General features: G+C 55.5%; 1 protein-coding gene across 3 annotated transcripts in view; it reads left to right on the forward strand.

The window, feature by feature from the left end:
• Positions 1-2301: 2301 nt before the first annotated feature.
• PTPRE (protein tyrosine phosphatase receptor type E) overlaps positions 2302-13380 on the forward strand; it is a 182467-nt gene continuing 171388 nt past the window's right edge. The window contains exon 1 of one of the 3 annotated variants that reach the window (XM_055424395.2): positions 2302-2525. The gene's annotated coding sequence lies outside the window, so the exon portion shown is untranslated. Of the gene's footprint in view, positions 2526-2674; positions 2785-13380 lie in introns of those variants that run through there. The other 2 variants (XM_055424397.2, XM_055424401.2) reach the window with 2 other exon arrangements.

Below are 13380 nucleotides of genomic sequence, written 5' to 3' on the forward strand. Positions count from 1 at the left end.
ATCTCTGGGGTCCCACAGAGAGGACATTACCGGGAGAGCAGGGCCATCTGCCCCGCGCCGTGTTCCCCCGACTGTGGACTTTACAGCAGCATATGTCTGACAAAGGCAACTTGTCCTCTCGGCTTGCATCACAGTCTCTGCCTCTGCAGCCGTGCAGTGTTAACAAGCAAAACTGTGCTCATCAGGGTTTGAAACGATTGCCTCCTGTGCGGAAGTCTGGCTTGGAGGCCACTGAGACTGGGAATTGACAGCTGGGCGGAGTCACCGGCCTACCTGGCCCCACCTGACCTCAGCTATTCCCCCCAGGGCATGCTCTGGAGGCAGACCGCCCTGCTAGGCTCCAGGGTGACCAGGCTGCCTGGCGCTGCAGCTGGGGCCCTTCTGCCTCTGATCTGTCAGTCCACAGGCTTTTATTGGGCACTTCCCAGCTATGATGTTGTGTCAGAAGCTGGAGATGGAAAGGTGATGGAGACAGGCACAGCGCAAACTGCCTCAGAGCTCACAGCCCTGATGAGGGGGAGGCGCAGGAGGGAGGAAAGACCGACACCCAACAAGGGAATCTGTATCCCAACAAGGGGATACACCTTGTGTGTGTATTCACACGCAGAGCAGAAGGGAGCGGTGCAGGGTCATTTCCCAGAGGCGGTCAGGAGGAGTGTGCAGGCCGGGTACCAAGGCGGGGAGTCCCAGGTGGGGAAGGGCTGGACTCTGACCCTGAGAGAGGGTGCTGAGACGTCAGGCAAAGCCTCCCGGCAATATGGCTTTTATTCCGAATGGAAGCTTTTAAGCAGAAAACTGGCAGGACCTGGATCATTTGTAAGGGGTCTCCCTGGATGGTGTGCTTAGAATGGACTGCCTAAAAAAGGAATGAGTCTGGAGTTGGGGGCCCTGCAGTCATCACATGAAGGCGGTGGAGCGGAGAGGAGGGACACAGGCGAGAGGCACTTAGGAGCGAGACAGGCCATGGACGCAGGGCTGCGCTAGAGGCGGGATGTGAGGTGGAGACAGGAAGCCTGCAGAGAAACAGAGTCAGAGCAAGGGCTGGGTCTGCTTGGCAGACAACCAGGAGGCCAGAGTGTGGAGGAGAGGGCCACACAGGCTGTGCTGTTTTGGAGTTCCCTGCATGGGGACGGTATTTAAAGCCCTGGCACCAGACAAGATCCCCAGGGACAGCATGGGCAAAGCACCGTGTTCAAATTCTGCACTCTTTCACCTCTCTTTACGCCATGTGGAAGGGATATATAGCATTGCAGATGGTCCCAGCCAATAGGTGGCCACCCTCCCCAGCCTTTGGAGTCCACAGCTCTGTCCAGATCAGGTGCCAGGGGTACCAGGAGGTGTCTGCTGGCTACTGATGCAGGCAGGGTACCACACCCTAAGTGTCACCTTCTCACCATTGGTCCCGTCATTCACAAGCCCTCCAGAGTGAGGTTCCTGCAAAGGAGGATGCATCTCCCACGTGAGGGTGGGAGCCTGGGATTAGCCCGGAGGGCACAGCACCAAGGCTCAGAACCAAGCTGACACAACGGGTGTCCTTTCTGCCCTTCCCTGTAGGATTTTCCTTCACTCTGAAACTTCTCCAAGAAGCTTTCAGGAAGTCTTCTGGAAAGCAGGCCCTGAGAACACCTGGTTCAGACCCTTCCTGGTAGTCCCTTCTCTTCCTATGCCTGCAGGTTACTGCCTTAATGACAAGTGCATGCCTGCCTGCTAAGTCCTGTTCGACTCTGTGCGACCTCATGGACTGGAGCCCGCCAGGCTGCCCTGTCCATTCTTGTCCAGCCAAGAATACTGGCGTGGGTTGTCATGCCCCACTAAGCAGATCGTCCCCATCCAGGGATCGAACCCGTGTCTCCTGCATTGCAGGCAAATTAAGCCCAGTACAATATCCACCCAGCCCTCCCCCTACTGCCTCTTTGCAGGCAGGGGACAGCAGTTCAAGAGATTTCTAGGCTCTCCTAGGTTCTGGGCGCCTGCCCTCTGCCCTCCTGAACCAAGAGCATGACCCAGAGTGGGTGTCCAGCCACTCCAGTCCCTGGTGTCCAGGACCAAGGCTGAGAAGGAAGGTCTTTCCCGCTTGCAAGAGGGTCACACCCTGATGCCGACAGTTCGCCCGGGTCCGGGCAGCGGGGCCGCGCGGCCAGGGTGCCGGCGCCTGGGGCGGCCGCGTGGGTCAGGGTCCGGGGCGCCGGCGGCTCCCCGCGGGCCGGGCCGGGTGCGCTCCCCGCGCCGGGCACCAGGCGTCGCCTCCGCTCCTCGCTGCGCCGCCCCCGCCCCGCCGCGGAGCCCGAGCCAGCGGCGCGGAGGCGGCGGCGGCGGGGACCCGGCCCCACGAATTTCCTGCCCGGCGGCGGCGGCGCAGGCGGCGCCCGGACCCCGCGGCCTCCGCGCGGCCTCCTGCGCGCCCGGCGGGGACGGCGGGGACGGCGGGACGCCCCGGAGGGCGGCGGGCGGGCGCCGCAGGAGATGCGGAGTCGCCGCGGCGGCGGCGGCGGCGGGATCGGCGCGAGCGCCCCGGCTCCCGGGAGGTGAGTGCGCGCGCGAGGGTGCGCGGACCGGGGCCCCCGAGCCCCTGCGGGTGGCCGTGCGCCCGGGGCGGCCCGAGCAGGCCGGGGACGCACCGCCTCGGCCGACGCCGCGGGAAGGAGGGGCCGCGCCCGGGGGCCGGGTCCCCGAGCCTGGTCCCTACCGGCCCGGGAGCGCGCCCGGTGCCGGCGTCTGGGGGAGCGCGCGACCCCGGCCATCGGGTCCCCCGGAGGGGTACCCCCAGCCCAACTTGGCGACCAGGTAGGCAGCTCTCTCGGGCTCCCTCTGGGTAAACGGACCACAGAGCGAGTGTGCCTGCGGGTGGCGATGGCGACAGGGCGACGTGTGTGAAGGCAGGCGAGACCCAGAGGGGGTGCCGGCGCGTGTGTTGGGGGCTGCAGCATGCAGGGGTCGGACCCGAGGCTTCGGAGAAAGTGACTCCGAGTTGCAGCAACTCCGCGAGCGGCTTGGGCTGCTGTCCGGGCGCCCTGGCCTTCCCAGGGAGGGCTGGGGAGTGGGTTGCCGCTGTGGGGCTTCAGAGATGTGGCAGGGAGCGCTGGGGCAAGTGGTCACTCCCCTCTGGCCCAGCCTGGCCCACGGTGTCCGCGGGGTGACCTGTCAGAGCTCCTGGGCCGGAGCGCAGCACAAAGCCAAGCCTGCCAGTTCCCCGGGACCATCTGGGAAGGGCTGGATAGCCCCTAGGACGGAGAGGCAGAGCCAAACCCCCAGTGAGTGTGCTGGACTTGACCTAAATTCCTTCCTGGCTCGGCAAGCCTTTCTAAAAAGGTGAAACAATTATACTCGAAGAATTATGCCATCGATCTCAGATGAGGACCACTCTACCAGAGTTCCCACCCGGGAAACTCCAGGAAAGAGGATTGCGGCTCAATTGTGCTCTAGAGCGAAAGGTGGTGGGGCGGGATGACAACCAGCAAAGGCTGGTCAGGTGTTTCAGAAGCTCCCTGTGCCCCATCCAGACAGCTCCTGACCCTTGTGTCCCTTGGCCTGGGGTGCCTGTAGGTCTTGTGTCTCATAGGTCAGTGAAATCCTGATTCTACAAAATAAAGACCTATTTCAGCTGTGGGTGGGGTGGGGGGTGGGTGAAGGGAGGGTTGAGCCTTTGCAGAACCAGAGCTCTCAGCTGAAGGAGGGTGCAAAGGGGTGGCTGTGGGTGTCCTGACCGCCGCGGTCACTCAGCCTTTGTGGCATGGGGCAGCACTCTGTGTGCAAAGAGCGTTGGGGGTCCAGGCTTTCTGAGGATAGCCTCAAAGCTTTCGGGGAGCAAAAGGCCAGGTGGTGACATGGGACAGGCCCTTCCCAGATGTGGCACTGCCTCTGACCATGACCTCTGGCCTTTGTTCACTGGTGTCAGCGATGCTTATGAAGCAACCACTGACCCCCCGACCCCGGAAACTTTCTGCGCATCAACAAGAGCTAAGATCTAGATGTATTCCTGTAGAAGGCCAGGTTGTTGGCTGAACCCAGATGGTTTTAGATGTAAAGCTGTAGCTGCTCAGCGCCCCCAGCCGCGTGGGCTGTGGGCAGTGAAGGAGTCCCGTGACTGTCGCGGGAGCCCTCTTGGGACCCCTGTGGAGGCGCAGGGGGGCTGAAGCTGCTGGCAGGTCCACAGCCCTGCGAGGGGGCCACTTCTCAGCTCTGTGGAGGGACCTCCCCCAGCCCCAAGGTGACCCGGCTGGTGCCCCAAAGAAGCCAGCAGACGCCTTCTGGAGCCCCGTGTCCTCATGCTGTATTCCTCACGTCCATCCGGGGGTGTGTGCGCAAATCGTCCGCCCAGAGAGGGGCTGCAGCGGCTGTGGGGTGAGGGCCCAGGGTCCATCAAAGGGAGCATGTTGAAGGCAGATGCGTGAGGAGCTGACCGCAGTTGAGGGTTGGTTAGTCATGGAGCTGGAACGTGGATATGGGTCTCCTTGCACTTTTCTTTCCTGCGGCATCAGCCCAGGCCAAGCTGCCCGCTTATAACAAAACTCCCTCCTTCCAGCTCAGAACCACGTCCTATCCTAGCTTGTCCTCTGCGAGTCCCAGGCTCGGGCTCCCACTTGACATTTCTTCTGGGATGGCAAATACCCCCAACTCAACATGTCCCATGACACCTGTGACCCCCCACCCGCCTCAGCCCAGCACTGCCTAGTGTTTCCTTTATCCTTCTGATCACACCAGCCTCCATCCTGCTGTAGAAAGAGACGGGCTGGATTGTTATTTCCCCAAGGAAAATGCTGTGTTCTCAGCACCCAGCCAGGTACCTGACAGGAGGCTCTGGTAACTCATCAGTGGATGAATGGAAACATTTTAGGAACCGGTCTGAGGATGTAGCGGCATTTGGCTGTTTTTAGGATATGTCTGTTGTGGTTGATAGGCAGCCACCCTTTTTTTTTAACGCTGATGGAGAGAAGAGACACCTGCCTAGGGACCACACAGCCAGTGCTTCTAGAGGTGCTGAACTTACTTGTTAAAATGACTGTCTGACCTGGACCAAAGTGACCTCAGATGACCTCCCCAGGAGGCAAGTTGCAGAGCAGTCGGGACACCATGGAAGTCACTTTCCGTTCCTTTATTTGACACGTCTTTTCTATTTATAATGTTTGAGTTACCCTTATAGAGGTTCTGCTGTCAAAACGGGAACAAATATATCCATTAAGATAAAGACTGGCCTTCTTAATATTTGATGATCACTAGGAAAAAACTGCGTATTCCAAGTTCACCTTCACTCCTTCTCTTGGCATGCTGCCTTCTAGTGAACCCATGGGTCCCTGCTCCCTGAAGGCACCCCCAGGCTTCCTAGATCCTCGGAAGTGAAGCCTGCTCAGCCTCCTAATCTGAATCTCCTTCCCCCTTATCTCCATCTTTGGGACTCCTACCCGTACCTCGAGGCCCACTTCAAATGCCTGGGTCTCCACAAAGCCTTCCTAACCTCTAGCTAAGGTCGTTAGTGTTTGCAGAATCCACAGTAACCGATACATAGCATGCCTTCTGTGCGCCGTCCAAGTGCTCGTTCACGTCAGTGCAGCGAGATATGCCAAGTTAACTTCATTTTTCGGTGATAATTTGAACAAGGATGTACTATCTGTGTGATTTAGTATTCTAATCTCATAGCATGAACTGTGCGCCTTGAACCAATCCGTTCTGTAACACAGGCCTCTGACTCTTGAGTGTTAGAGTGGTCTGCGAGGTGGAGATGATGTCCTTTATGCACATCAGCCTGCGTCCACGGGCTGGTTAAACCAGGATGTGTGCAAGATGCAAGCCGGCCAAACCCGGGGCCAAGGAGAAGTGAGGGCTAGAACTAGGGTGGCCCCAGGGCCAAGAGAAGGGCTTCTTTATTCTAGGAAATAAAGGCTGTGAAGCCACGGTCTTCCCCCCAAACCCTCAGAACTTCACACTTCTTGTCCCCAGAGAGAGATGTGTGGGCACTGGGTCATCTCTGAGCCCCTCCTAACCCCAGGGTGCTGACCAATTTCACGCTGTTCACTTGGTCAGGCGGTGCAGCTCCCCGCCCCGCACACCCGACCCCCAACCCCACCCACAGCTGGGCTGCCTCCCATTGTTGGGTCATCACAGGGTCCACGTCTCTGTCTGCTCTGGGTGCCAGGCCTGCCCAGAGGACGATTAGGCTCATAGGCGCATTTAGTGTGCTGTTAATTTTACAGGCTGACCCCAAACACACCAGAAGTCTTCTCTGGAGAGTTACCTTCTCACTGTTTCATGTCACTTAGATTTTTTCTCCGATGGCAGAGTGCTGAATGACTTTCTAGATGGATGGCATTTTAGATCAGCTGCACCAGAGGTAAAGGGGTTTCGGTGAATTTCACAGATGCAGGCGCACAGTTGTGGGGGGCAGCATCTGCTAGGTTCAGGCTAGGAGAGCCCTTGTTTGGGGATTACCACACTTCTCTCAGTCTGGCTGCTGTTCCCCAAACCTCGTCCATCAAGGGCCGCCCCACCCAGGTGTTCAAACCCAGGAGTTTTGATGTGGTTCGCAGCCTCTTTGAACTCACACAGCTCCCAGCTCAGAGCCAGAAATGCAAGCCTGATGTCTTTCTTTCAACTCCTCAGACACTTCAAAGGAGTTGTTGAAGCTTATGAAAAAAAAAATTTAACATTATCTTTCAGAAAAGCAGCATATCCTTTTGTATTGATCTCCAGGAAATAAGAACCAAATAAATACATTTTTTTCAATGTGTGTTTTAAAATATATTTCAAGTATAATCAAGAATCCCAATTAACACATTATTGACTAGGCATTAGCTTCTGCAAAAATCCCCCTGTCAGTGATGTGTTAGTGGAGCCAGTGAATGTAACCTGGATGAGATAACCAAAAAAGGGGCCAACATTTTCTTTCTCACTGGAACAAATATAAACTCCATTTGGGGACAGAAGGGAAAAAATTATCCTTGGTTAGAGAATTCCATGGACAGAGGAACCTGGCAGGCTGCAGTCTGTGGGGTCATGCAAAGAGTTGGACATGACTGAGCAACTAACGCTTTCACTTTCACTTTTCATGTGCTAAAAACCTGAAGCATTTGGGGCAAGCATTTGCTGTTACGTTTATTGGGTGGGGAATGAGGAATTGATAGGAAAGCTAGTCTGGACCCTGGGGCTGGGCTCCAGCAGTAGTAAGTGTGATATCCTGGAATGAGTGTTGAGCGTCAGCAACCCTCCCCTGGCAGGTGCGTGGCTGCATCATCCTCCCCAGGGATGAAGGATGCTTGCCAGGTGCCCGGAGCTCCCAGAAGCCCAGCTTCTGAGGGAAGTGGACAGACCCCAGAGTGCGCCAGGGGAGGAGGCTTTGTGCTGAGGTCTCTCCCCTGCTCACAGTCATTTCACTCCGTCTGAGAACCAGCAGTGAATCTAAGCCCCGGGCTCCACTCGTCACTGGGAGGTGCCCAGCCCAGGGCTCAGAGCATAGACTGGACCAGAGGAACAGGGTCAAGGCTGGGGCTCTGGGCGCTGAGGTTAGGGGCGAGTGACTTAACACACCTCCCAGTGCGATCCTCCCTGTTTGCAATGGGCGCGATCGTACATCCCCGACAGGGCTATCATGTGGATGGATTGCCGTCACCTGAGCGAGCTTGCCAGAGGGTCACGGCACCGCCTCGTGTCCAGGCTCAAGATGACCTGAGCTCTGATCTCTGCTTGGACGCATCTGCTGTGTCCTCAAAGCAAGTCGCTCCACATCCACCGTCTAAGATGCAGGCATCATTTTTGGTTATTAATATCCTGAGATCTATTTGGTCATTTCCAACCAAACATTAGTCACTGATATTTGTACTCGAGAGCCAACGAGTTCCATTTTTCTCCTAGGCCGGGATTTGTGAATGTCCTGTCGCCTAGCTACTTGGTTACAATGTGTTGTTCTGAGTGACCTTTGGACTCAGCCTTTTAATTTTGTCACTCGCCCCAAAGGGACTTGGTGTTTTCAGGCCGTGTCCCTGGGCTGGGGCTCCCACGGGTCGGCTCAGCCAAGTTCAGTGGCTTCCAGCAGACTTGGCCCTGACTGTTTGGCCAATGTGCATGAGGGCCCTGGGAGTTGGGGGGCGCAGAGTCTGGTCGGTGCAGACTCCTGGCCCAGCAGGCTCCCCATTAAACTGTGGGAGCTCCGGCCTCACTTTCTGCTTCTGTTCCAAAGGCTGGCCTTGAAGCGGGGCGCCCACTTCTGTGACTTGATGTCATGGCCCATCCTCCCCCACTCCGCCCCACCTCACTCACCAGTCTGTCTGGAAGCTTGTCATGGAATAAAGCTTTTCTTGTGTCATTTGAAATATGGCTCAGGAGGGGCTCTGAGGATACCAGGGGTTAGTTTTTCTTACAGTTTTCCCAGGGCTGGCCTGCTCATAGGCATTTTATACTAATGCACTTGGTACAAAACAGAGAGACAGAGAGACTCAGATCGTCATTGTCATCTAAGGAGGCCTCCAAACTCCCTTTCAATCCAGAATGGAGGCCTGGGTCTAGGTACCTGTAGGCAGGAATTAAATTCCAGGGTGTAGTCTCAGATGGTTTCAGAGAGCAAAAGGGTGACCTGTCACTCCCTTTAAGCACGGGGCTACCAGTTAGACCAAACTCACTGAATCACAGGAGGCACTCTCTCACAATTCCAGGGGGACAGGGGTGGGGAATCAGTGTGAATTAACCAGAAGCCAGAATATGTGTGTCCTTTTATGACATTTAAAGGTTTGCAGTAACTCAGTTTGGGCTCCGAAACTATTGCCTTAGGGCACTTGCTTTAATGACTACTAGACACCTAAGTGCTCTTCCAAGGAGATTAAAATATTTTAACTTCTTAACCATGTACAAATAAACCCATCTTAGTTGCACTAAGACGTTGGCTAATCAAAAGAAACTCTCCTTTGCAACCATGTTATTCCATGTCCTCTCAAAACCTGCCTGGTTACTAGTAAAATTATTCTTTATGATGGACACTTTTCTTCAGTAGGTGGTTTCTCTGGCTCTGAAAGTGGCCTTAGTTTTATAAACAGCCAAACACTTAAGTCCTGGACATAAAAACGCTTTGACACAGTCACCCCATCCTTCAAGTTCAAGTGCAGTTGGCTCAGCACACTCTCCTTCTGAGCTTTTGGCAGCACTTTATTAAGTGCATCAGTAATTCAATAAATTACTTTTCAGCCCTGTTGCGAACATCAGCTAAAGCTCAGTCATGTATTGGAGATGGTATCAGTCTGCTCATTTAAATTCCTTGGAGCAAAGTCCTGATTTTGGCTCAACATAATATAAAGATGCTAGAGCCAGAAATTTAGTAATTTTGCACAGAATTGTGCCAAACTAGGCCTATTCTTAGCCAGCCAACAATATTCTTTCAAAGGATCTTTCTTGGTTTTCATCAAATGTGGGTAGTATTGGAAAGTAGTCTGTAAGGTGGTATGGAAGGGACAAATGGGAATTTAAACATGTATTAAGTATCTGTGGTATACTCAAATTGGGCTTAACACTGGCATTACAAAGCAGTCACAACAGCTGTTTTGTGGGCGCCCTACAGTCCAGTGGTCCCCAACCTTTTTGGCACCAGGTTTCCTGGAAGATAATCTTCCTGTAAGTGGGAAGTGGGGAGTTTGGGGATGAATCGAGGGCATTACATTTACTGTGCACTTATTTCTGTAATTATTATATCAGCTCCACCTCACATCATCAGGCATTAGATCCTGGAGGTTGGAGTCCCCTGCCCTACACCCATAGGAGGGCAAAATTGGTCTTTTCCAGGGCATATATAATGTAAACATGGACGCAGAGATGGAGCAGCGTTGCCACGACGGGCTTGTGAAGTGGGGCCTGGAAGAGCTTCACCAATGAGCAGGCGTCATTTTTGAGAATGTTTTCTTGGCGACCAACAAGCCTAGAACATTCCAGACAGAGGGACTTCCCTGTGCTGTCCCAGTGGTGAGAAGTGGCATGACCTCTCTGGGGAATGGCAGGTGACTCAGGGGACCTGGAGCCCAGGGGTGAGGAGGTTGGAACCAGACAGATGGAAGAGCTTGGCCTTCTCCAGACCCTTATCAGTGTCTGGGCTCTCTCTGATGTGGAATCTAAAATATGCCACAAATGCACTGATCTGTGAGACAGAAAGTGACGTTCAGACATAGAGGACAGCCTGGTGGTTTCTCAGGGAGAAGGGGGTTGAGGGAGAGACGGAGTAGGACTTTGGGGTTCACAGACGCAAAGTGTTATTTATGGGATGGATAATCAGCAAAGTCCTACTGTACAGCACAGAGACCCGTATTCAATAGCCTGTGATAAATCATAATGGAAAAAAAAAAAAACTCCATAAAGAAGTAACTAAAAGACAACGCCAATTCTGCCCTTTTTGTTTTAGGCTTTATCTGTTTAAGATGGCTGGGGACCCATGTGATCCCCTGTTTAGAGCCCGAGGGCGATGCCTGTCCGCCAGTGGGCATCCTAAGACTTGCCGGGGTCACGATGCCCGTTCCCGGGACCACGTCCTGACTCAGACTGAGCCTCCTTCTCATGCTCTCATGAGAGAAGGGGTAGACTGACCCCTTCACCTCCCGCCCGTATCTGACCCCTGGTCATGCTTTGGGGTTTCGGGAAATGGAGGCCCCTCATCTACTTCCATCACCTGAAAGCCCAGCCTGTCTGTTTCGCCAGGAGTTGAACGTTCCTGTCCCCAGCGGAGCCTGGGCAGGGACTCCCGCCTCATGCCCAAGCCTGCCTCTTCTGTCGGCCTGGCCTAAGACTCGCCGGCCTGGCCCTCTGGGTGTGGTTTCTGCCCGGCCAGCTGCATCCAGGCCATATTTCAGAAGGTGGACAGTCACACGTGTGCTTCTCGTGCCTGCATGCTTTTGTGTAGCAAATGAGTTATTATTTGTTGTATTAAAATGCACATCCTGAATGAATGGGCAGTGCCGGGCAGATTTCAATGACATCAATCCTAGTTACTTTACTGCACAAAGGATTTTCTTTCTTTTTTTGTTTTTTGTTTGTTTCAGTATGGCAATGATCTGTAAGTGCTGTACAGAGATGGCACTTTCTTCTGTGACTGGTATTTTGGAGACCAGCGCAGCCAGGCTCGATGTGCTGTGTGGTGTCTGTTTCCGGGCCCCCCAGTTGGGGAGTGTGGCCATGCTTCCTGGATGACTTCTGAGCTGATGGCCTGAATGACAGTGCGGGGATGGCTTGGCTGTGTGCGTGTCACTATTGCTTAATCGGTGGCAGCAGTGTGCATGGAGGCCTGTGGGGTGACTGGTGTCTGGTCACCTGGGGCTCACCCGCTGTCGCCTCTGATATGAGACATTGGTTAGCCTCCCGTGAGATGAGTCCCTGGGTCTCCCTGGAAAGGGGCAGCCCCCGGAGCCTGAGCGGGCTATGCCTTCTGCGATGAGCCCCTGGCAGCCTCCACTCCAAGTCTGGTTGAGGGTCCACTGTGCTCCCAGCCCCCAGCCAGGGTGCCTGTCCCCAGGATGCTGGTGAGCGTGCCACCACCTTTCGGTCACCACTATCTCCAGGAGGGGGGTCCTGGTGGTGGGGCAGAGGAAACAACTTCCGTGACTGATGCGACTGTGGCCTCCAGGGCTGTATGTGGGAGGGTCTGCTAGAGAGTCTGGACCTCAGGGCGGTACTCCCCGTTTCTTCCACCCAACCCCGCCCTCTGCCCGGACTTCCGGGGGCCCCAGTGCAGAGGAAGGTGGGATGTCGCCCCACAGGCTGGGAGAGGCAGGCTCCGTATGATCAGGGATCTTGGGGTGTCAGAGACAGGAACACAGTTCATCTCATGAGGGGCCTCACTGACTTATGTAACTGAAGGTTGGGAAAGAGCGGGATCCAGTGGTTCAGCATCACCGTCAAGGCCCCACCACTTCCTCCTTCTTGGGACAGGCTCTTCCTCCTGTGTCTCCAGCAGCCTCATATCTATCATCCCCGCAGGAGAAAGCTCTCCCCCCCCGAGCAGGTGAGGCCATGGACTCCGGAGTGAGTCTCCTTGGCTCTGATGCACCAGGCCTCAGTCACTCGCCGCCCTCAAAACTTGCACTTTGGGGGCCAGGGTTCACCCTATTCTGATTGTCCAGGCTGGGGCCCTGCATCCTGCCAGGGGTCAGGGGTGGAGCAGCTCCCCTCAAGCCACTGTACCCTCCGTGGGGGAGTGGCTGGGGGGAAAGGAAGAGGGTGGACCACAGGATCCCTAGGGCCTGCCCAGGGTGGTCTTAGACTTAATGGGTCGACTTGGGCTCCGTCTTGGGCCGCGGGAGCAAAGAAGAGTTCTGAGGAAGGGAAGCGCTGCTGGTCAATGTGTCCTGGGGGCGGTTGGTAAGGGGTGCGCAGGGGGCAGGAGAGTCTCTGGGCAGTCTTCTCCAGTGAGGCCATGGCTCTGAGTCACAGGGCCGGTCCCAGAGCCCCCTGCATATCATGAGGTCAGGAGCTGCATTTCTTACAAAGCTTCCCAGGGAATCCCAACCTATAGCCAGGTGAAAAAAGTCAGGGGCTTTTTTCAGGGGCCCAGGAATGAGGTCAGGGCTTTCCGTGGTGACAGAGGGCAGTGGGTGGAACCGTGGCTGCCCGGGCATGTGGAGAAGAGGCACCAGTGCCTTTCAGGGCTGACAGTGGGTTTGAGGTGGTACTTGGTACCCGTGGCTCACAGGACCGAAATGGAACCATCATGGGGAGGGCACCAGTGCTGAGTGCTGCCCTGAGGGCAGCTGGAATCTTCAGGAATCTCCTTTGTTTGTGTTCTGCTCCCCTTTCAGTCCTGCTCCAGCCACTTCAATCCTAAATGAGAGCTCTTGGATAGTCTGACCCATGACGAGGTGTTGGGGACTCACTGGGGGCCAGTTTCAAGTGTTGCCTTTTAAAAGATGAGTTTCAGAATGAGGAGGGTTAAACCAAGTAAACATTGGAGGGTTGGTTCCTGGCAGTGTGAGGGTGATGGTGGTGGTGGTGATAATGGTGGTGATGGTGGTGGTGATAGTTGGAGTGGGGGCATTTCTCCCCGCAGCTGTGAGCCCCAGGAGACTCATAGTCATGTACATACATACATCCACTCATCCATTCAGTAAGCATGAATGGGAGAGACCTACTGGGTGCTGGGGCTCCAATCCTGAATAGAATGTACAGATCCTGTCCTTGCAGCCTTTACCTGGGGCCTGGGCTTCCATGTCTGTCTGTCTGCCCCCAGGATTCCCCTCAGAGGCCAGTGGCACACAGCTCAGCCTCGCTCGGGAGACCATGTGTGGCGAGGGGACCGCCCGGGGTCCTGGTGTCACCCCTGAGGGACTGAGATGGCCCCCCGTGCCTGCCTCCCCTCCCGTCGATGCGGAGCAGCATGTGTTCATGGGTGGCCCCATTTCCACTGGGTGTTGATGGCTGAGTGGCTGT

The sequence above is a fragment of the Moschus berezovskii genome, chromosome 12 (genome assembly GCF_049115385.1).
Source record: "Moschus berezovskii isolate FMDL1 chromosome 12, NW_MosBer_1.0, whole genome shotgun sequence".
Classification (NCBI taxonomy): domain Eukaryota; kingdom Metazoa; phylum Chordata; class Mammalia; order Artiodactyla; family Moschidae; genus Moschus; species Moschus berezovskii.